Source organism: Panthera uncia, chromosome D1 (genome assembly GCF_023721935.1).
Source record: "Panthera uncia isolate 11264 chromosome D1, Puncia_PCG_1.0, whole genome shotgun sequence".
In the NCBI taxonomy this organism is placed as follows: domain Eukaryota; kingdom Metazoa; phylum Chordata; class Mammalia; order Carnivora; family Felidae; genus Panthera; species Panthera uncia.
In genome coordinates this window covers 11,379,645-11,402,656 of record NC_064808.1, presented here as the reverse complement: position 1 = coordinate 11,402,656, position 23,012 = coordinate 11,379,645, and the positions used below count along the sequence as shown (strand labels likewise).

The 23,012-nt window shown below is 46.1% G+C and overlaps 1 pseudogene; it reads right to left on the bottom strand.

Annotated features, from left to right (window-relative positions):
• Positions 1-18,392: 18,392 nt before the first annotated feature.
• LOC125915775 (olfactory receptor 9I1-like) lies at positions 18,393-19,441 on the bottom strand (annotated as a pseudogene).
• Positions 19,442-23,012: the final 3,571 nt, after the last annotated feature.

Genomic DNA, 23,012 nt, shown 5'->3' with positions numbered 1-23,012 from the left:
AATAGGTAACAATGAACTCTTAGAAGAGAAGAAGAAAGGAACAGAGATGAACTACAAGTACAGCCTGGATCAGTTAACAAAATAGCAATAACCACATACCTATCAATAATTACTTTAAATGTAAATGCACCAAATTCTCCTATCAAAGGATAGAGACTTGAAACTATAAGACTGAAGGAAAAAATAGTGAGTAATCTAGTAAACATTGGCCTAAGCAATGTTTTCCTAGATATTTTTCCTCAGGTACAGGAAATAAAAGCAAAAATGAAGGATTGGAACCACACCAAAATAAAATGCTTTTTCTCAGGAAGCCATCAACAAAACAAAAAGGCAACCTATCCAATTAGAGAAAATGTTTGTAAATGATACATCTGATAAAGGGTTAATATCTAAAATAGAGAAAAAAACTTACACAAGCCAATGCTGAAAAACAAACAATTCAGTTGCAAAACGGGCAGAGGACCTGAACAGACATTTTTCCAAAGAAGAGATACAGATGGCCAATAGACACAAGAGAAGATGTGTCTTCTCTTCTTAGGCAACATCGCCAGTCATCAGGGAAATGCAGATCAAATTGAATTAAATTGGAAGTTATAGATACTCTACTTTCCCATTTTCTCATTAATTGCCTTTGCCTTTAGCAAGCTCCTTTGTTTGGGGAGCCATGGGGTGGTTTGGGAAGGTTTTGTTTGCTGAACAGTCTCTGAGTTGTGTAAGTCAATGGTCCACCCTCCCCTCCCGTTGACCAAGTGATTTAAGTCGGTTCAACATAACAAATACTGCCAGGCGCTTGGAGCTGTGAGGTGCTGTGTGGGTGTGGTCCTTAAGTGGGTCTTAGCTCTTATCTTTAGGAGTCCTTCTGCCCACATAATGGCTCTGTCATTTATCTGCAGCTCTTTTCCAGGAAGTGCTCTGAAGGCAAAATGTCCAACAATGGCTGTCTGTCCTCTCTGGTCTGGGAGGAAAGAGATGTTTTTAATGCCAAACATTGTCAGCATCTCCCCATCTTTGGTGAAGAAAACCTCTTCGTGGGTTCTGGGGGTGAAGCCAATCTTCCGGGCTTAATGGAGCACCTGAGGCAGGGACAGAAAGTGCAAGGAAAGAAACTGGTTAGGCACAGAACAGGCCCCATCACTGGACTGTTCTCTCCCAGCCGTGCTAACCAGCGCATGGAGGAAGGCACCTCATCTTTGCACATTATGGAAAAAGAGCTCTGCTTTCTTATCCGTCAAGTCTGCCTTCATCTGCAGTGAGTAGGGGAATGGAAGTCAAGTTAATGGACATCTGGAAGTCTCAGGTGTTGCCTAAGACACCTCACACACAGGCTGGTCTTATGAATGTGGGTTCCTCCACGTCTTCAAAACATCGCCCCCTTCATACATGTTACTTAGCATCCTTCCTTGTGCCAGAAACGATTGGTGATCAGGAAACAGAGACACTCAGAAGGCAAGCACACATTTTGCACATTTCTGTATCCCATGTTGCTCCAAGGTGCATGAACGTGCTTGGTAGATACTTGTGTCACACACACACACACACACACACACACACACACACACACTTGTTGAATTAGGCCACTAGAACCCAGTAAGACCATAGGAGGGAGTTTTAGCAACTATCTTGGCTAGGTGCAACGCTGGGGCTTGGATATTGAGAGATTCCAGGAATTCAACCGCTTACTGAGGCTGCAGGGAGCATGGCCCAGTGCCCAGCCTCTGGAGCCAGGTTGCCTGGTGCGCCCTTGGATATGTTATTCCGCCTCTCCATTTTCTCGTCATGCCAAGGGGGCCTACCTCATAGAGTCGTGCTGAAGGTGAGAACGCATTAATACATATAAAGCTCTTGCCACATTACTTGGCACAGAAAACCCTTGAAAAGTGTTAAATATTATTACTCTTCTGGCCTTTAAAAACCTCACACTATACAGTCCCGATGGAATCACCTAAAACCCACCTTAAAGAAGCTGTGCCTTGTTTGAAAGCATTCTTTTAGCGTTAGGAGGATTTTCCTTCCGCTCTGACTTTTGTTTCTATGATTTTGCTTTCATGTGTGTACCGGTGTGCTGCTGAGTATACGACAGCTGGCTTTCTGGGGGAAAAGCCAGGGCTTTTTGGGGTTTGCTGCTTTCCACGGTGAGCGAGCACTCGTGCGATTCCTGAAAGTTTTACAAACAAGGGATTCTCATTGCTGTGGGAGCCAATCCTCTCTTCTAGCTGTAGACCCCTGACATCTTTAATAATAAGGGATCTGAGCCCAGACACTCTGGCTCTAAATGCAGTGCTCCTTTTGTTAGACCTTGCTTCCTCTGTGCTAGCCTGCGCCTCAGGGCCAGCTGGGAAGGACAGGGGTTGGATTAGGGCGTCTGGGCTGCTCACCTGCCAAGGCCGGCCACTGCCAGCGTCAGCACAGGCGCCTCCCGGGAAAGGCCCCTCTCCTGGGGAGCAGGTGGTCGGGTTCTGACAGGCGGCCAGCAGGGCTCTGGCTGCCGGGTAGGCTTGGTGAGTGGCCATCAGGTCATGCGGTCTGAAGGCAGACAGGTGGACAGCTGTCAGGTTCTCACGCCCTGTGCAATTCGGAGCCTGATGAGCCCCTTCCCTGGCGCCGGCGGTGGCAGCCCCTGACCCGTATCACCTGCATCCCTGCAGCTCCCAGAGCTTCCCCACCAGGCCGTTGCCCGCGTGCACGGCTGGGCGCCGCGCCAGCAGGAAGTCCTCAAAGCCAGGCACGAATCCCGAGTGGATGGCCAGGCTCAAGCTGCCGCTCAGCAAGGTGTGCGCTCGGGGGCGCAGCACCGATGGGTTGGAGGAGAGAGAGATGGACAAGACCCACGTCCTCCCCGTCACATTCTTCTCCCAAAGGGCCCCCGCCAGCAGGCTGAAGTGGAAGTGGTAACAGGCACAGACGCAGCGGGGCTGGAGGCGACCGCGCTGGTGGGGCTGTGGATGCCGCGGTCCTGGCCGCGGATCCCCTGGGAGAAGGCCCCGCAGCCGCCGGTGCGCCTCGGCTCCTCCCGCAGCCGCAGGTCCCGCCGCTCGCAGTCGCCACTGTCATTGCCCACCAGGCCCACTCAGGTCCAGTTAAAGAGACTCGAGCGCTTGGCGGGGACCCAGGGCTGGTGGGCGCTGCTGGGCGCTGTGCAGAGGAAGGATGGGAACCCCGACCAAGCGGAGAAGAGGGGGGTGCTGAGATCCATGGCTCATCTGGGGGATGAAGCGGGGCCGCAGCCCTGGATGGGGACACCTCACCATCCCCTGCTTGGGGTCCACCTGCCCCCAGGTGCTCTCACCTGCAGCCCTGGACCCACCCTCACTGCTCCCCTCTCTGCCTTCGATTATTACAAACAGTTGTGTGTGTGTGTGTGTGTGTGTGTGTGTGTGTGTGTTTTAATTTATTTAACTTGCAAAATCTGTGCATAATTACCATTTACAACCTGATGAGTTTGGAGCTAAGTACACATGTCTGAAACCATGAGCATCACCTATCCCATAAACCTATTCACCAGTCCAAAGTTCCTCCCGCTTCTTCCTTATTATATTGGTCTGGTTTTGTGTGATAAGAGCACTTAGCACACTATTTATCCTCTTGGCTGATTTTTAAGGATACAGTACAGTATTGTGAACTCCAGGCACTCTGTGGTACAGGACATCTCTAGAACTTAGCTCGTATAACTGAAACTTTGTGTCCTTTGGCTACTATCTCCCTGTTTTCTCTCTTCCCAGGCCTGAACCACTACTCTATTTATCTGCTTCTGGAAATTTGACTACACATAAAACGGGGGGGTGGGGGGGGAGGTGAACTCACCACCCAGAGATAAAGACCTGAGTTGAGATCAAGAGTCGGAGGCTTGGGGCGCCTGGGTGGCGCAGTCGGTTAAGCGTCCGACTTCAGCCAGGTCACGATCTCGCGGTCCGCGAGTTCGAGCCCCGCGTTGGGCTCTGGGCTGATGGCCCAGAGCCTGGAGCCTGCTTCCGATTCTGTGTCTCCCTCTCTCTCTGCCCCTCCCCCGTTCATGCTCTGTCTCTCTCTGTCCCAAAAATAAATAAAAAACGTTGAAAAAAAAAAAAAAAAAAAAAAAAGAGTCGGAGGCTTAACTTACTGAGCTACCCAGGTGTCCCTTGACTGTTTTCATTCATCACATAAGTAGTAGGAAGTCCCATTAATCCTTCTGTGTCTGTCTTTTGTTTTTATTTATTTTTATTTATAAAAAAACATTAAAAAATTTTAAGTTTATTTATTTTGAGGGTGGGGTGCAGAGAGAGAGGGAGAGAGAGAATCCCAAGCAGGCTCTGCACTGTCAGTGAGAAGCCCAATGCAGGGCTTGAACCCACAAACTGTGAGACCATGACCTGAGCCGGAACCAAGAGTCGAACGCTTAACCGGCTGAACCACCCAGGAGCCCCTGTCTTTTATTTTTAGATATTATCTCAGCATGTCTCATCATGCTGCATCCAGGTCTCTCCAAAGCCTATATGCTCAGGCCTGGGAAGCCAGTTCACCATAAGAAAGATAGCACTGGAAGGGGAGGGCCGCCTGGGTGGCTCAATTGGTTGAGCGTCTGACTTCGGCTCAGGTCATGATCTTGCGGTTCCTGAGTCGGAGCCCCACATGGGGCTCTCTGCTTCTTGGCTGTCAGCCTGTCAGTGTGGAGCCTATTTAGGATCCTGTGTCCCCCCTCTCTGTCCCTCCCCTGCTTGCGCTCTCCCCAAAATAAGTAAATATTAAAAAAAAAAAAAGGGCAGCAATGGACTAAAGAACATATTGTAGGAGGCCAGTGGGAGAAGCAGAGGAATAAGGTGTTTTCATGCACTGTATAATTCTTGACATTGCTTGAGAAATAAAGGTTCAAGTGAGTTAAAAAGTTGAATAATCATGAGAAAAATAGAAAGAAGCTACACAACTTCCAGAGCACTAGAAAAAGAAAAGTTCAAAAAAATTAGGAAATTTCAAGAAAGGACAAGACAAAAAAGCATAATGAATAGAAAACTATCATAACAGAAGTGAATGAGAGCATAGAAATGCCTTCTAGCTAACTAAACAAAAAGATTTTCTGTCATTTCTAGTATTATGTCTTTAACCTTTTTTATGGAAAGTTATGACAAAGCCAAGGAAACAGAAAATCACATAAGAGGGCAGAATAACATCACACACACCGGCCATCAGAGCAAATGTAAAAGGCTCAGTGACTCCAGTTTAGAAGAGTGTAGTGTGTTTTTCATTTGGCCTCTAGACAAACTCTATAGCCTCCTACATCCTTGTTACAAAAGCAATTTATTTTTATGCCTTTGTAAGAATTTTCGCATAAATAAAAAAACTAGAAAAAGCAATCCTCAAGCAGCTAAGTGTCCTGATTGCTGACTGAGAGGCCAAGGTCACCCTCACCGAACGTTTCCATCTGGAACCTCGAGGCTACATTGTTCTGCCCCGACTCCTCCTGCAGCGGACCCTTTGAGAGCCAGTCGGTGCTCTCGTGTTACAGCTCTCTGGGCTCATGCTTGTCTTCTTGTCCACAGGGTGAGTGCGTCCAAGGTCAGAGCCATGGCCTCATATGTGCCTCATGGTACGTGCAGTTATGGCACAGAGCTGTATGCCATGAGTAGTGGGCTCAGTAAAAATTTGGAAATAAGGACCAGTCCTACAATAGGCAGCATTTGTGCTTAGGCGAGGTTCTCTCCTCCTTGCTTCTGTACCTGTTTTTACTCCTGGAGTCTGGTTGCCTGGCTTTGAGCCCCGAACTACTACTTACTAGCTGTGAGAATTGGGGCAAGTGACATTTCCTCTTTGAGTCTCAATTTCATAATCTGTAAAATGGAAATAATAATACCTACCTTCCAAAGTTGTGAGGATTAAATGAGATAATGAAAATAATGATAATAATACTAATAATAGGAAATACTGATATATAACTTACTATAAGTCAGGCATTTTCCTGAGTGTTTTACCTGTATTGACTCATTTAATTCTCCTAAATATTTGATACATGTAAAGTATCTAAAAAGCAGTTTCCACTAAGGAAATATTCAAGAAAGGATATATACAGTTATTATTAAGTCATATATGATTATTAGGTCATCATTAGCCAATGATGCATGCAGAAGAAAGCATGTGACAAACTCATTTATACTAGGGTGTGAATGGTTGACAATAGCCATCCATCACTGAAGAACAGCTACTGAGGGTTAAGTGTCTGCATCTCACTGGATGATTTTTCATTTGGGGCATTTGAGGTCTCAGGGAAATCCAGGAGAGAAGATATTTAATATTTCTTGGGGTGTCTTTTGAAGCTCACAAGTAATAGTCATGTAACTTATTTCCAGGCCTGGTGAGGAAAAATAAGGATTTTGCAACTGGAAAACGATTTGATAAACATCGCTTCCTTGCCTAACAGATTTGATACACACAAAAGATCAAATAAAAGTCGGGTCCAGGCAGATGCTTCATAGAAACATCATGAAATCCTGCAGTATGGTCGGTCACATGTCCAACTTTCCAGCTTTCTGAGAAGGGTGGGGAGGAGGAATGAGGTCATCCTGGCCTGGGCTATAAATCTTGAGTGCGATGATCAGCCCTCGGATCATGGGCTGTTAGAGCACATGTGTCCCAGGTTATTTAACTAACCAAACAAAAATTACAGGGGTTTGGCCCAAGGTTGGCAAAGTTTTATTCTATCACAAAAGTTTGTTGGAAAAAATAAAACCTACAATAGCCAACATGTGGAAACAACCTAGATGTCCATCGACGGATGAATGACTAAAGGAGCTGTGGTGTGTATATATAATGGAATATTATTCGGCCATAAAAAAGGAGGAAACCCTGCCATTGAGACCACATGGATGGGCCTCGAGGGCATTATGCAAAGTGAAATAAGCCAGACACAAAGACACATACTGTATGATCTCACTTCTCTGTGGAATCGAAAACAAATAAAAGACAAACCCTAACAAACTCACGGAAGAGAGATCAGATTTGAGGTTGGAGGGGAGGGGGAATTGCAGGGGAGGTGTCAAAAGGTAGAAACTTCCAGTTCCAAGGCATGCATATACAGCGTGATGACCGTGGCTCACACTGCTCTAAGGCACGTGGGAAACTTGTCAAGACACTGAATCCTGAGAATTCTAATTACGAGGAAAAAAGTGTTTTTTGCTTCTTTTGCTTTCTCTCTTCATCATATTTATAGGAGTCGCTGGGTGCTAACTGAACTTCTTGTCATCGTTTCGCAGTGTGTGTAAGTCAAACGATCATCCTGTACACCTTGAACTTACACGGTGATGTATGCCAATTATGTCTCCATAAGACTGAAAAAAGGAAAAAGGCAACCACTGATTGAAGAGGGCTGGCAACCTCACGCTGACACGTAGTGACCGTACCTTTTCTTTGTCGTGTTGTTGCGAACCAGAGAAAGCATCGCGACGGATCAGCACCCGTTTGCGGACAAGCCCTAGGGACCCACCCACCTACTCCACTACCAGAAACTCCATTTTGTGGAAGAAGAATCCAGGCCCAGGGTCACAGACTGTGATGTCTCTACCCAGTTGCAGCTTTGTTCTGGGGCACCCAGCCAGAGCTTGCTAGCAGTTTCCTCTCTAGATGCATCTGCACCTGAGGGGCTCTGCAGGACAGCAGCTCAGCCGTGGGCTCCGACTCTGGGCAGGTCACATCGCCTACCACCCCCAGGAGCAGTGGCTGGGGGCCGCAGCGCAAGTTGGGTGTGGGGCGGGGCTGGTTGGAAAGCAGGGCCAGGGTGCTTCCCAGCTCCAGAGACCCTGAGATACGGGAATCATGGACCTGCAGTCCCATGGTGATGTCGGGCAGGAAGGCTGGGTCTCCCTTCGCCTCGGACACAGCAAAGAGAAGGCCCAGGACATTCAGGAAAAAGCAGATACTGAACCTTTGAGAGAGTAAAGTGCGGGGGGCAGTTAGCATTGGTCAGGGGTGTTCTGCTGAGCCACACAAAACAGCCACGGAGACTGTCTGTTCGGAAGGAGCGAGGGCAAGATGGGAAGTGGGATTGAATTTCCACGCTTGCTGGAAGGAGGAAGCCTTGGGGGTTTGGGGATCTTAAGCAAGACAGACATACACAAGTAGACAGACAGGCAGAAATGCAGACAGGCACTCAGGTGCGGGAAAGACAGGGAGACAGACGTGCAGGGACTGGCGGCCGTGTACACGGGCACACAGATGGACAAACACCTGCAGAGACAAACGGCCACAGACACAGCAGAGAGCCCTGAGTAAGCACGTGAACAGCTACCCTGCCTCTGATGGAGACCTAGGCAGGGAGAAGACAGACAGACGTGGGGTGGGGTGACATTATTCTGGCTGCACACTTCCTGGGCATCTTTCTGGGGCGACCCCACAGATTGCAGGTTGAAATGTGGCGAGAAACCAGGGTGGCCTTGGGAACAGTTCAGACGTCTGTGGAAGCCAGGCTGGCGGAGCCCCCTGCGGACAGGCATGGGCCTGGGGCTGCCTTCCCTCTGGCCCCACGAACGGCCCCTCCGTGCCTCTTCCCAGGGCTCTGTTGCCGTGACTCTGAAGCCATTCCCAGGCCTCCTGCTGTGGAGCTCTTCCCTCCCTCAGATCCAAGGAATACTAGCGTGGTGCAGAGAGAGAAGGGGACTTGCCTTGGGTGGTTCGGTGACTCAGGGAGGGCTGGGAGTAGAACCCAGTCTGACACCCAGGTGCTTAGAGCCAAGGGCTGTCCCTGCCAGGGGCCTGGGAGGGTGGATGGCAGATCTAGGGCTCCCCAGCTGCCTCCAGTGATCAGAAGGCACCCCTGTCCCCCTCTTTCCCTTCCCAGGTGGCCATCCTGTCTAGGGATAAGGCCTGGACCCACCATTGGCACAGTGGCTGCTCCGGAGGCTTCTGGAACCTTACTCATGGCTGTCCAGCACTGTGTGTAAGGGCTTCACGGCCCCGATGAGCACGTCTCCTTTGGTGGAGAAGACGCCTGAGATCCCTGGACATTGGCAGGTAGCCAGGGGCCCGGACAGTGTTGTCCCCCGGGCCCTGCCAAGAGCAGGGCCACCAGGACGACTGGACAGGCCATGTTGGCTGTCCTTTCTTGTGGGCGTGTGGCTGGGGGGCCCCTGGTGTCAGACCCCCTGGGCTTGGCCTCCTCAGGGAGGCTCTAGGCATGTCAGCTGAGTCTTCAGGGGACCCTGGAAAGAAGGTGAGTGAGTGTGGCTGAGCTCCTGGCCTTTGTCCTACATGCCTGTTCTTCCAGAGTTGGGCAGCGTTCTGTGACCCCTTGCCTCACTTGTCCTCACAGCTACTAACCCTCCTTACTTGCTGGCTGAGGTCCTGCAGAGACAGCCCTGCCACCCGTGAGCAGGCAGCGTGCCCTGCCCACCTGCACCTCCTCCCTTCTGGGGACTCTTTTAAGGGGACTTGTGTTCATGAAGTCGTCGACCTCCCTGCCCAGGGGCCCCTGGGCCTGCTCACACCCCGTAATCTTCAAGCCAGAATCACCGCCGCCGAGGCCTCCAGGGAGCCAGGCTGCAAAACACACCATTGAAGCAGCCTGTCATCCGCGGCCACAGGCCTGAGGGTCCCTGGGCTGGGTACAGTCGACATCATGCTCACGGAGGGACACAGCCAGGGAGGGCCGGCCTTAGGGTTCAGCTTCCATGTGTTTGTGGCCTGAATACTACCCCAGCTCTGCTGTCAACGCTCTGAGAGCTCTCCGGCAATTCACTTCCTGTCTCTGGGACCTCAGTTTTCTCCTCCGTGACAGGGAAACATTGGCGTCAGCAGGTGGTCCTCAGGCTCTGTTTCAACAGCAAAGTCTGTAACACACCAGGAAGAAGCTCAGTGCTTGTCGTCGGGGGGCGGGGACGGGTGGAGATGCCCTCTGGGCTGCAGGGTCAGTGGCCCCCAGTTTTGCCTGCTGGGCCCCTGCACCTCCCCCTGCTTTCTTGGCGCCCGGAGGCCACCTGCAAGGACCACAGTTTGAGGCCTCGGGAAGAATTGTCTCTGAGGCTCCTTACAGGTCTGAGTCTACTTTCCAAGTGGGCATGATGGGGCGAGCATGGGGACAGTCACAACGCTCGGCCTGGGAGGCACTGGGGCTGAGGAGAGGCCAGGGCAGTCCAGCCTCAGGCTCAAAGGGGGGCTTTGGGACCATGCCCTCTGCACCGGGGACTAGCAACACCGAATGACAGGAGCCATTCATAAACTGACAACTGGCTCCGCGAGCCCAGCTGGCAGGCATTCGATGTCCGTGGGCCTCGCTTTCCTCCCCTTAAGGTGGGAGCCATGGTGTGCCTTCCTGGCTCACTCTGCCGCCGAGAAGCTCAAGTGTGATCCTTAGGCGTCTGAAAGAGGCCTGGAAATTGTCAATGCTTTGAGAAGGAAGGCAAGGCTCTGCCAGGATGGGAAAGAGCGACGGCAGCGTGGACGACGTGTCACTGGCAGGTCTCAGGGGTGCTGGTGGGGGTCCGGCTGGGGCGAGCTGGTTGGCCTGAAGGGGGCGCCAGGGAGTAGGAAGCCTTCTGGGCTTGAGATCAGGGTCCAAGAATATAAACCAGGCAGGCCCCCTGCTTCTTAAAGTTTTATTGAAACACACCTGCCATCTTTCGTGTCAGTATTGCCTAGGGCTGCTTCCTCACTAGGACGCAGCTTTTGAGCAGCTGCCACAGAGACCGGTCAGCCCACGATATCTAGAATATTTACTATCTGGTCTTTAAGGAAAAGTTTGTTGGATGCTGCTTTCAAGCTAGCTTTTATTTTATTTTATTTTATCAAAAAAATTTTTTAAATCTTTATTTATTCGAGAGAGAGAGAGAGAGAGAGAGCGAGCACGCATGCACGCGCATGAGTGGGGGAGGGCCAGAGCGAGAGAAGGGACACAGAATCTGAAGCAGGCTCCAGGCTCTGAGCTGTCAACACGGAGACCAACAAAGGGCTCGAACTCACAAGCCATGGGATCATGACCTGAGCTGAGGTCGAGGCTTAACCGACTGAGCCACCCAGTCGCCCCTACTTTATTTTATTTGTAAAAAAATGTTTTTAATTTTTAGAGAGAGAGAGAGCACACGAACAGGGAAAGGCAGGGTGGGGGGAGGGGACAGAGGATCTGCGCTGACAGCAAAGCCCCTAATGTGGAGCTTGAACTCACCAACCGTGAGATCTTGACCTGAGCTGAAGTCAGATGCTTAACCAACTGAGCCACCCAGGAGCCCCACACTAGCTTTTCCTTTATAAGAAATATAAGAAATCAGTGACATTTGTGAGTTTCCTATTGGTGAGTAACAAATTACCGCAAAACTAGCATCTTAAAATGACACACATTTAGCATCTCGTAATTTCCAAGAGGCAGGAGGCAGACAGTGTGTTATCTGCCTCCTCTGGGCGGGGGCGTCTCCCGTGACTGGAATCAAGGCACTGGGTGGGGCATCCATTTCATGAGGATGGCATCTTGAGGGGCAAAGTCCTCTTCCAGGCCCCATCCGGTTGTGGGTGGGATTCATTGTGTGCAAGTTTTGGCCGCGGGCCCATTTTTCCTTGTTAGCTATTGGCCAGGGCTGGTCTTGAGCCAACTCTCAGGTCTCCACTGTGTGGCCTTGCCTCTCAAAACATGCCAGCTTCCTTCATCAAGGTCAGCAAGAGAACATCTCTGTTGCTTTACATGGGGCCCAACTAGGGGCCTGAACTCATGACCCTGAGATCAAGACCTGAGCTGAGATCAAGAGTCAGACTCTTACTTGACTGAGCCACCCAGGCGCCCGAAAAATACAGCTTCTATTTGATGGGAAAACCATTGTAACTTGTTTGGATGTGTAATAGATTATATGTATTATGACTGATTCCAAATATATTTCTTGTTCCAGAAGTTCCATAATTCAGTAAGAGTATTGCTTTTATTGTGATGCTGTGCTACACTAAAATTTGTATTTTCATTATATCCCCAAACAGAACTGTTTCTGCCAGTTTGATATTTTCTGCTGAATTTACAACAGTGTTCACAACAATGTTAGATATTTCATCTCTGACGGAATGAACTTTCAACAGCTTTATTCTGATAGGTTGGATGGGAAAATTTATTAGAAATAACAGATGATCTCCCGTCTGACGCATTTAATGCCACCGATATGAAACTGTCATCATTTTACTGTGGGTAAAATTGTTCTTTTCTTTTGACGCCAATACGTTACCAAGTGTTGCTTTGATTTTTTGGGTGTACATGTATGCACACACACAAAAAATGGGAATGAGATAAATGAGCGAAGTGACCTTTGATGGGAACGGAAAGTCTTGCTTCCGAGAGTGCAGTGTAAACACACCCATGATTTTCAGTCATTTCCGTCTGGCACAGTCTCTGAAAACACGTGTTGATTGATGGGTCTTCAGCAGATTTGTGTCTTCCACTTTTCAAGTCCTTGGAGGCATCACCATGACTCCCACAGCGGGGGATAAATGCTGACAAACATCTCGTGCAAAATACATGCTCATCATCAACTTTCTTGAGCAACACACGCTTCTGTTTTTGTTTTGTTTTTTTGTTTTGTTTTGTTTTGTTTTTTCCTTTATTGCTATGGCAAGTGCTTATTGCAAAATATAAAAGTGATACCAAACAATAAAATACATTGCTGTGGCCTTCTACCCTGCAAACATGGACCAAACCACAGAAATGAAAGCTTTCAGATTTGTATATGCTCCACTGCATGGTCTCTTAGTCCCCGTTTTCTGCACGCTGTGCATTTATGCTTAAGTGCCTACCCAGGGAAAACCTGTTGGCTTCACGCGCTCTGGCATGGGCCACGTACAGCTGGCTGGCACACCATTGGGTGCCAGGGGGGTGCAGTGTTCAAGGTCTCCCTCACCACCACCCTAAACCAGAGAAATGACCCAACCTAGATCCTTGTGCCTGAGTGATTTTTTTTTTTTTTCTAAAGCACTGGGCACCTTGTGTGATGTCGGTGGACAAGACATTTCAGTCTAGAAAGAATCAGGGAAAGACAGATGAGAAATGGCTGATTTTTCTTTCAGATTTAAACACGCGTCAAGGCGACAACTCCGTTCACTGTATGCGTGTTCCACACACTACTAGGTCCTAGCATGGCAGACGCAAGAAGTATAGGATGGAAGTCTACTGAACTATTATCTAAAAATGTGCGAATTCTGAGACAAATGCTACATTGACTAGGATGCCAGGACAGCAGATGCAATAAAGGCTTCCCTGGGAGAAATTTGAAGTTGTGAAAGTGCTTTTCCTTCCTTCCTTCCTTCCTGCCTGCCTTCCTTCCTTCCTTTCTTCCTTCCTTCCTTCTTCCCTCCCTCCCTCCCTCCCTCCTTCCTTTCTTCCTGCCTTCTTTCCTTCCTTCATTCCGTCCTTCTTCCCTCCCTCCCTCCCTCCCTCCCTCCTTCTTTTCTTCCTTCCTTCTTTCCTTCCTTCCTTCCTTCCTTCCTTCCTTCCTTCCCTTTCTGGGGCTCTCTCTCCTGTTTTGTAAAGTTTATTTATTTTGAGAGAGCGCATGAGCTCACATGAGCAGGGGAGAGGCAGAGAGAGGGAAAGAGAGAGGGAATCCCAAGCAGGCTCCATGCTGGCAGGCCAGAGCCTGATGTGGGACTTGAATTCACAAGCCGTGAGATCATGACCTGAGCCAAAACCAAGAGTCGGATGCGTAGCCGACTGAGCCTGTAGGTGCCCCTTAATTTATTATAATCTAGTTTAAGTTAATTTTATACTGTTTCACTTTCAATGTAAAAAGCTTATAATAGTGTAATTCCATTTATTCCCTTCCTTTGATCTTTGTGTTATTGCTGTCATCTATTTTGTTTTCCTCTGTGTTATGAACTGTAACATACATTGTGATTTTAAGCAGTCAATAGCTTCTTGAAATTTTTGAAAAAGTGGTCCTTTATGTTCACATATATTCACCCTTTATGGTGTTCTTTTTTCCTTCCTATGAACTCAGCCATTCATTTGGCACTATTTGTTTCACATTTTTATCTTAATATTCCGATTTGTTATTTCTTTATGTTCATATTTATATTTTACATCATGTTTATGCAGCTCGGGCCTGCTGCTAATGCTTCTTATCAGCTTTATTAATTTATCTGAAAATGTCTATTTCGTTGAATAGTTGTTTGCTGTTGAATGCTATTTTCACTAGGTATAGAATTCTGAGTTATTATTTATTTTATTGTATTTTTTTTAGCCTTTGAAAGATGTCATCCATTCAAACATTTCTCTTGTCACTTTTCTCTGTGCCTTTTTGTGTTACTCCAATTACATGTATGCTGGACCATTTGCTATTTTCCAAGATGTCTCATTCGGCTTTTGTGTTTTAAATATTCTTTCCTCTCTCTGCTTCAGTTTGGACCATTTCTGTTGACTTGTACTGGTGTTTATTGATTCTCTATTTTGCTGTATCCAATCTGCTCCATTTCGGATACTGTGTTATTTAGTTCTAGAATTTGTATTCTGTTAGACTTTTTTTTTGTTCCTCTGCCTTAATTCCCCATATGTTCATGCTTAAATCTCTTTCTTCTAAATTCTTTAACATATTTACGGCAGTTATTATAAAGGCCTTTAATTCCAACATCTGGATCATTATGCATCTGTGTGAATTTTTCTTTCAGCTTCGAGCCACAGTCACTGCCTCTTTCATATCTAGTACCTTTTTTTATTGTGTGTTGGGCTTTGCTGATGGCCTGTTGTAGATATTCTGTAAGGCAAATGACAAAAAGTACCATAATTATGCGCTGCTCTTTTCTGCTGGTTCCAAAAAGGTCTTGCTATGAGGGCCCTTACCAGTGAATTTAGCTCAACTTACAGCTAAGTTCTTGAATCTTTCATTTAGAAACTTAACGTATTTGCTGTTATAAATTTATAGAGCCTTTTAAATGATTTCATGTGTAAGAATTCTCTTGGTTTCAACTTGCAGTTGACCTATCTTGGCATATTTGTATCTAACCTTAAGAAAACTCTGCTAATAGATCTGGAGAGAATGAGGGTTGGTAGCACTGGGGCAGGAAGAGAATCAGCTTTGCCTTGCAGGGTAGCAGGTAGCAGTAAGGCTGTGACAAGGTCTTCATGCAAGGCAGGAAGCTCCCTTAAACAGAGAAGGAGATGATGCCTGAGCCAGCAAGGGAGGCTCAGTGGGGGTGAGGCTGGAGGGACTCAGAGTCACCCAGAGTTTCCCTTGCACTGCCATTCCAGTGGGCTGCTAGGTTTTTCCAGTATCTCTCTTTCTCATTCTTTTTCAGTAAGCGCCACAGCTTTAAGCCTAGGTGGATATGAAACTCGGTTCTGGACAAGGGGCAGTAATTTAACTGGCAGAATAATTTGGCATCCCACAGCTTAAATATTAGGCTACTTTTCCCATTAGCAGCCCTAATGCTGAAAGTGTAAAATATTTTTAAAAGAATAATAATTTATAGTCCCTAATTTTTGTTCTGTGTTTTGATCAAGACTTTAGGAAATGTCATGCCAGTCAATTTCCTTAAACTATCCAGTGCCTTTAGAAGCAACCACCCACCACAGAGTCTTGAATTACTCATGCCTTACCTATCACACATTATGTGACAGAGACCTCATAGTTCTCAAAGCTTTGTCTTTACTAGACATTACATTACAGGATCAAAATCTGCTATTGTTTCACTGTTCTGAGCTATGGGAGAAGGGAGTATTAGTCTTCACCCTGTATCGTAATACTGGATAGATTCTCTCTGTTTCAGTCTGACTCAGGCAAGATAGCCAATTCTGTGATGATTAGTTTTATGTGTCGTCTTGACTGGGCCATGGGGTACCCAGATGATTTAGTTAAATGCTATTCTGGGTGTGTCTGTGAGAGTGTTTTTGGATGAGATAACATTTGAATTGGCAGATGAATAAGGCAGATTTTCCTCCTCAATATGGGTAGGTCTCATCCAATTTGTTGAAGACCTGAATAGAACAAAAGGCTCAACAAGGAAGAATTCCCTTTCCCTGCCTGACCATCACTGAGTTGAGGCATAGGTTTCTTCCTGTCTTTGAACTTGGACTCAGACTGGAATTTATACCATCAGCTTTTCTGGGTCTCCAGCTTGCTGACTGCAGATGGTGAGACTTTTCAGCCTCCATAATTACCTGACCCAATTCCATATATCTATATCTATATCTATATCTATATCTATATCTATATCTATCTATATCTATCTATGGTATAGTTTTTTGGCCATAGACTCAATGTAGCTAGGAATATGACTTGATTCCTCCAATTTTTCCAATGGTTTCTTGCCTATAACAATCTTGCTGCTGATTTCTGTATCAATAAGATTTCTTAGTGGTAAGCAACAGACATAGACTGATTTAATTAGAAAAGGAATTTATTTAAATGATAATGGGTAGCTCAGAGAATTAGCAGGAAGGCTGGGGAAGTAAAGTCATTTCAAACCAAGAAGAGATGCCTACGCACTGTAAGACCACAAAGGTGTTGCCCCAACCACAACACCGACACAGGATGTTGGATACTTACTCTGGCACACTGGTCTCTGAGGCCTGCCTAAACCAGATGGGGGTTCTTTTTGGGTTAGAACTGTGAGAATTTGCTGATGGGTTGGATGTGAGAGAATGAGAGGAATAAGAAAATGAGGATGATGATTATAATTATTTTGTCTGGACAACTGGGTTCTCCAGGTGGTACCAGAGAAGATTTGGGAGGAGTAAGTGTTGGGGGTGGGGGATCAAGACTCCTCTTTTGGGTATGTTGTGCTTGAAAAATGTATGGGTCAAGTGGGATTAGGGCTCTCTTTCCCTCTCTCATCTTTCCTCTTTCTCTGTCCTCTACCCCTCTAGTTCATGTGGCTGGAGTCATGGCCTTCTACAAAACACAAGTTACATATCTTTTTGTTATATATATATATTATATATATAATATATATAATATATATATTATTATAATATTATATATATTATATGTATATATAATATATATATATTGGCTTCAGTTAGTAGTGTTAATATTTTATATTTTTATATATAAAAGGAGTATTTTAGACTCCTTCTCATTTCACTAATAATATTCCCAAAGTACTCTGATGAATTGAGCTTGGGTGAAAAGCCCATGGGGATCCTAATGGCACTTGGCCAGGTGGCAAGTGAAAGAGTGGACCTGTTTCCCTAAATATGGGAGAGGTGGTTTGTAGAAAATGATCTGAACAATCAAGAAATAATCTGATTACTTATGATTTTGTGGAATGCTGATAATCGCAGCCACAGGGGAGGCAGAGTCAATATTGCTTCGCATAGATTCCATTTGTACTTTTACCTTTAACGGCTCCCTTCTAGCGAGGCGGCACTGTGTGACTCCTTCTAACCAGTGGGCTGTGGGAGAAAAGGTCCATTATGATTCTGTAGTAGTCTTTTATCCCCTGCGTAGTTTGCATTTTTGACAGTATAGCTATAAAATGAAGGGGCCTCTTTAAGCCAGAATCTCTGAGTGACTACGTACAGCAGAACGCCCCAATTTGCATGGGGAAAGTATTATGAACAGTTTCAGATTTGATTGTTGCCACAGCAAACTCAGCCTCTTCTGACTAAACCAAACCTCCACATTGATTTTCATCCTCTTCTTTAAACATCCTTTCAACAATTCTTTCAAACAGGAAGTATTGATCTTTTTTTTTTTTTTTTTTTTTTGATTAGAGGAAACTGATGTTCCAAGAGGGTAAGACATTACCTGACAAGGTAATTCCATTTAAGACTGTTTGCTGTAGGTCTACTGTTGCTGACTTTGCAGCCTCTGGGAGTGAGTTTTTTGAGAGCAGAGACTGTCATGAGTCAGGTGCTGTGTTTAGGAGGAGGAGAAACAAAAGAATTGGAGATCCAGAATGTAGACATTTGCCACTTGAAAGGCAGAAAGTAGAGTCCTGGAGATACTGGGCACCATTCAGGAAGACATAAGTGGGGGAGTAGTCAAAGGGAGCACCCTCCCTTTTACTCTTGTAATCTGTACCACTGGGAAATTCCGCTGGGTTCACGGTACTTTTCATTAATTTCCTCATAATGAGTTGGTCGGTTATCCATACCATAAAAGAAGAGCAAAATTCCTGACTCTTCTCCTGTTAGTATGATTCCCAGCTATAATCTTGCACAGAGAGTAAACATCAGTATCAGGGAGCACAGAGATGGCGGGATAAAGAGGGGGCAACTGGGGAACCTCAGTGTGCTTGAGTTGAAGATGGCAGCTTGGATGTGGTAGTCAGTTCACTTATGACTGTGTCAGCTTTCTGCTCGGTGATATCAGAGAGTATCCCTAGAACCCTGATAATTTGAGAGTGGGCTAAAGAGGGAGAAGGCAAAAAAAGAGAGGTAGAGAGAGTCATCTAAGTAAATTTCACCAACCTTGTGGTTTTCCCAAACTAAATTAAAAAAAAAAAAAAGGTGGTAGTTCTTGCCTACTTCCTGAGTGCTACTGAAAGCTGCCATTCTTGAGGGCAGGCACTGCATGGTGTTGATACTTATCAGAGCATGAAGATCTGGGGAGAAAATGGGTCAGGATGAACCACTCTCGCCTGAAGCTGCATTCTTTGGGAACTGGATTTTACCAATGAGTTTTCTGAATGTGCAGCTTTTACATCTTTGTTCCTCAGACTGTAGATCAAGGGGTTCGGCATGAGGATGACCACGGTGTAAACGACAGACACGATCTTGTCCTCCTCTGGGGATGAGTCTGAGTGATTTCTCTGGTACACGAAGGCAAGTGTCCTGAAGAAGAGGACAACCGTGGTGAGGTGGGACGTGCAGGTGGAGAAGGTCTTGGCTCATCCACTAACAGATTTCACCCTTAAAATGGCGCTGATTATGAGCCTATAGGAGACCGGGAAGATCAGGACATTGGCCAGGAACATGAGCTTGGCAAAAAAGAAGATGACAGTGGCACTTTGTGTCATGCTTTGCAGGCAAGCTTCAGCAGGGGTGGGAGGTCACAGAAGAAGAAGTCTGTCACAGACAGAGACGGTCACAGAAAGAGAAGGTGAGGGTGCATGTGGTACGCAGGATGGCCCCTGAGACCCCACAGACATAGGCTGCAGCCAACAATCCCCAGCAGGTGCCTGGAGTCATAGCGAGGCTATAGCACAATGGGTTGCTAATGGCAACAAAGTGGCCATAGGCCATCAAACACCCTGTGCCTGCACAGAGGGTGAAGAAAAAGAAGTGGGTAGCACATTGGTCATAGGAGATGACCGTCTTGCCTGTGGCCAGTGTGGCCAGGATCTGAGGAGTGATGACCGAGGTGTCGCAGGCATCCAGTAGGGCGAGGTGGCTCAAGAAGAAGTACATGGGCATGTGGAGCTGGACACCCTCTTGGGTCAGAATGATCATCCCCACATTCCCCAGAAGGGTGACAATATAGAAAATGAGAAACATCAGGAAGAGGGGCACCGCCAGTTCAGGGTGATCTGTGAAGGCCACAAGAATGAACTCTGTCACAGCAGTGAGATTTTAGGGGGCCATAGCCTCGATGTAAGTAGGTGGCCTGAAGAGGAGAATGGAATCAGAGATTCCAGAACTGAAGGACTTTGCTTTCTTCAGTGTCGGATGTTAGGTGAATATCCCAGATATTCTCTGCTCAGAGGGAGAAGAAAATGTTTACCACCTTAAGAATCCACATCTAGAGTTACCAGGTAACCAGTTACCTAGTTACTATGAAAGACTTTTACCTATCTCTGCACCCCTCCTGAAATTGAACCTTGGGTCAGTATTTCTTGCTTGTTATCTTTAAGATCAGAGAACCTTAGACTATCAAGACTGGGAGGGACCATTGTAGAGTCTCTCTATTCTAGAACATTCCCAACAAATTGTCATGTATCCCTGGTATGCACCAGGCCTCAGATGGCCTCTCAGGTTGTGCCCTCCTGAGTTGTCAGATGCAGAGCCTTATGCTAACCCTTTCTGTGGTGGGGACTTCTGGGGGCACCGTATTTTGGAAAAGTCTCCCTGTTGGGAAAGCCACATGGTTTTTTCTATATCTTCTACATGTTGATATATTCTACACATTGATATTATGTGGAGTGAATTCCCTTTCTCCCAAGACAGACAGTGTTAATGATCACTTTCATCTGATCTCATCTCCAAGTCAAATATTTCCAGTTAATTCCTTGTGAGTGCTTTCATAATCTACCTCTGCTCTCCTGTGAACCAGGTCATCATCTGTCTTGGGTTTCTTTTTCAAGGGTCCGAGAAAGAAAGTGATTCTGTGGAGACCATTAGGCTTATGGAGCCCTTGTTCTGTGTGGAACATTTCCTTTCCATATTAACTTAGTGAGTCCTCTCAATAATCCCGGAATAACCATTATGGGTTTCACTCTTGAAATGTGTTAGCCAAGGCTCAGAAAATTAAAGTGGCTTGTCAAAGAACAAATTGCAAGTGGAAAAGCCAGGATTTAAACCATGGTGTCGTAACTCCAGGGGACTTCTCGTTTTAGTGCCCTACACTGGCCCTTCTTAACTGTCTAATTTGTAGCCTCTGTAGTCCAGAGTTATGGAGTTTCTTGTGTTTGATAGAACCAGTTTTCTACAGAAATCAAGCTGATTCTTCACTTCCTGTCAGCGGGATGAATTCTTTTGTCAGCCACTGATTGCTCTGGGCTCTACTCTCAGGGATGATGCCTCTTGGGGATAGGAATGGAGGCTATGCCATCAGGGATTCCAAGACTCACTGGGAGGCTGATTGGAGTCAGGGTTAAAGAAGACTTGTTTGTGAGCTCTGTGGTTCTCATTAGCCATAGAACTTCCGCAGAACATTTTGGGGTGGTCTGTCAATTTTGATCCCGGGAATTCTGTGGATTCATAAGGCAAAAACGTGGTCCCCGTGTTTCAGACACAAAGTACCAGGGACACGAAGTTTCTAATAACATCTTCAAAAAGACGTGGCAATCAGTGCATATCAAATCTATTGCTTGGCAGTAGCCTGAGCATGGATTGCCCTAGTTCCTTCTATTGCTTCCACCCTTTTGACTTGTGCTCTAACCTGGGTGCAGTGGACCCTGAAGATGGAAGGAAATCCTAGATTACTGAGCTGAAGGGAATTCTCGGGACCTTAAAAACTGGAGTCTAAGCATCTTCCCTCCAGAACACTGTTATTATTGGGATGTTTTCCTCCCTGTGCTCCAACTATCTGCTTCTTTCTGTCCCTTTCTCAAATGGGTTTCCCATCATTTTTATCTTCCCTGCTTCCTTTGACTCTGACTTGTACGTCACGGTGGCTTATCATTCCTTACAGGTCTGTTGCCATCAGCACCATGGAGAAACTGAAAAGTTATTTCAGGATTTCCTGGTTCAAATATTTTTAAAAAAGAGAGTTTTATTATGAATAGACATTTTTCCAAAGAAGACATCCAGATGGCTAACAGACACCTGAAAAGATGCTCAACATCACTCATCATCAGGGAAATACAAATCAAAGCCATAATGAGATACCATCTCGCACCTGTCAGAATGGCTAAAATTAACAACTCAGGCCACAACAGATGTTGGCAAGGATGTGGAGAAAACGGAACCCTTTTGTACTGTTCATGGGAATGCAAACTGGTGCTGCCACTATGGAGAACAGTACGGAGGTTCCTCAAAAAGTTAAAAATAGAACTACCCTACCACCCAGCAATTGCACTACTAGGAATTTATCTAAAGCATACAAAATGCTGATTCAAAGGAGCATATGCACCCCGATGTTTATAGCAGTGCTGACAACAATAGCCAAATTATGGTGTGGTAGGGTCCCCTCCCTGAGGAATGGAAAACAAAACAAAACAAAACAAAGCCCCAAGGCAACCTGGCTATATGTATACATGACGTTCCTCATGACCTTGTAACATGAGACCACTTAATCAGACTGCATGTTTGTGTGTTACTATATATGGGAGACAAAGAAGTAGAAAATGTATAAAAAACTATGCCACGACAAAGAAGTAGAAAATGTATAAAAAACTATGCCACGTGGTGTTCGGGGCTCAGTTCTATGGGTATGAACCCAACTGAGCAGTGTCGGCATGCATACAGCTGCTTCCTGGAAAGAAAAGCCTCTGTGTCATGACTCTCTGTGCGAGAATCCTGCTACAGTGGAAAGAGCCCGAACGTCCTTTGACTGATGAGTGGAAAAAGAAGATGATATATATGGAATACTACTCAGTGATGTAAAAGAATGAAATCTTGCCATTTGCAGCAATGTGGATAGAACTACAGGGTATTATGCTGAGCGAAATAAGTCAGCCAGAGAAAGACAAATATGTGACTTCACTCATACGTGGAGTTTAAGAAACACAACAGGTGAACACAGAGGAAGGGAAGGAAAACTAAGATAAAAACAGAGCCCTAAGAGACTCTTTTTTAAAAAAATGTTTTCTTTAATGTTTTTATTTATTTTTGAGACAGAGAGAGACAGAGTATGAGCAGGGGAGGAGCAGAGAGAGAGAGGGAGACACAGAATCCAAAGTAGGCTCCAGGCTCTGAGCTGTCAGCACAGAGCCCGACGCGGGGCTCGAACCCACAGACCGTGAGGTCATGACCTGAGCTGAAGTCGGTCGCTTAACTGACTGAGCCACCCAGGGTCCCCTAAAAAACTGTTAAATACAGAGAACAAAACTGAGGGTTGCTGGAGGAGAGGTGGGTGGGGGGATGGGCTAAACGGGTGATGGGCATTAAGGAGGGCACTTGCTGGGATAAACACTGGGTTCATAAGAGATGGATCACTGGGTTCTGCTCCTGAAGCCAAGACTACACTGTGTGATGACTAACTTGAATTTACATTTAAAAAATAAAATAAAATGATATATCCATGAAAGAACTAAAAAGAGTTTTATTTATCCAATTGCCTTGTTTCCCCCCAGGGGGGACAGTGCATAAGTTACAAAGTTGAAAGTATGTAGCCAGCCCACAGGTTAACTGCAGGATCCAAAGGGACAAAACAGCTTCCCGCCTTCAGTGGGGCTGTGAATGGAGCTGGTATTGCCTTTAAAAAAAGCCTCAGTTAATCAATTATTTTATTATTATTATTAATTATTCAACTGTCAATAATTATTTTTCCAAA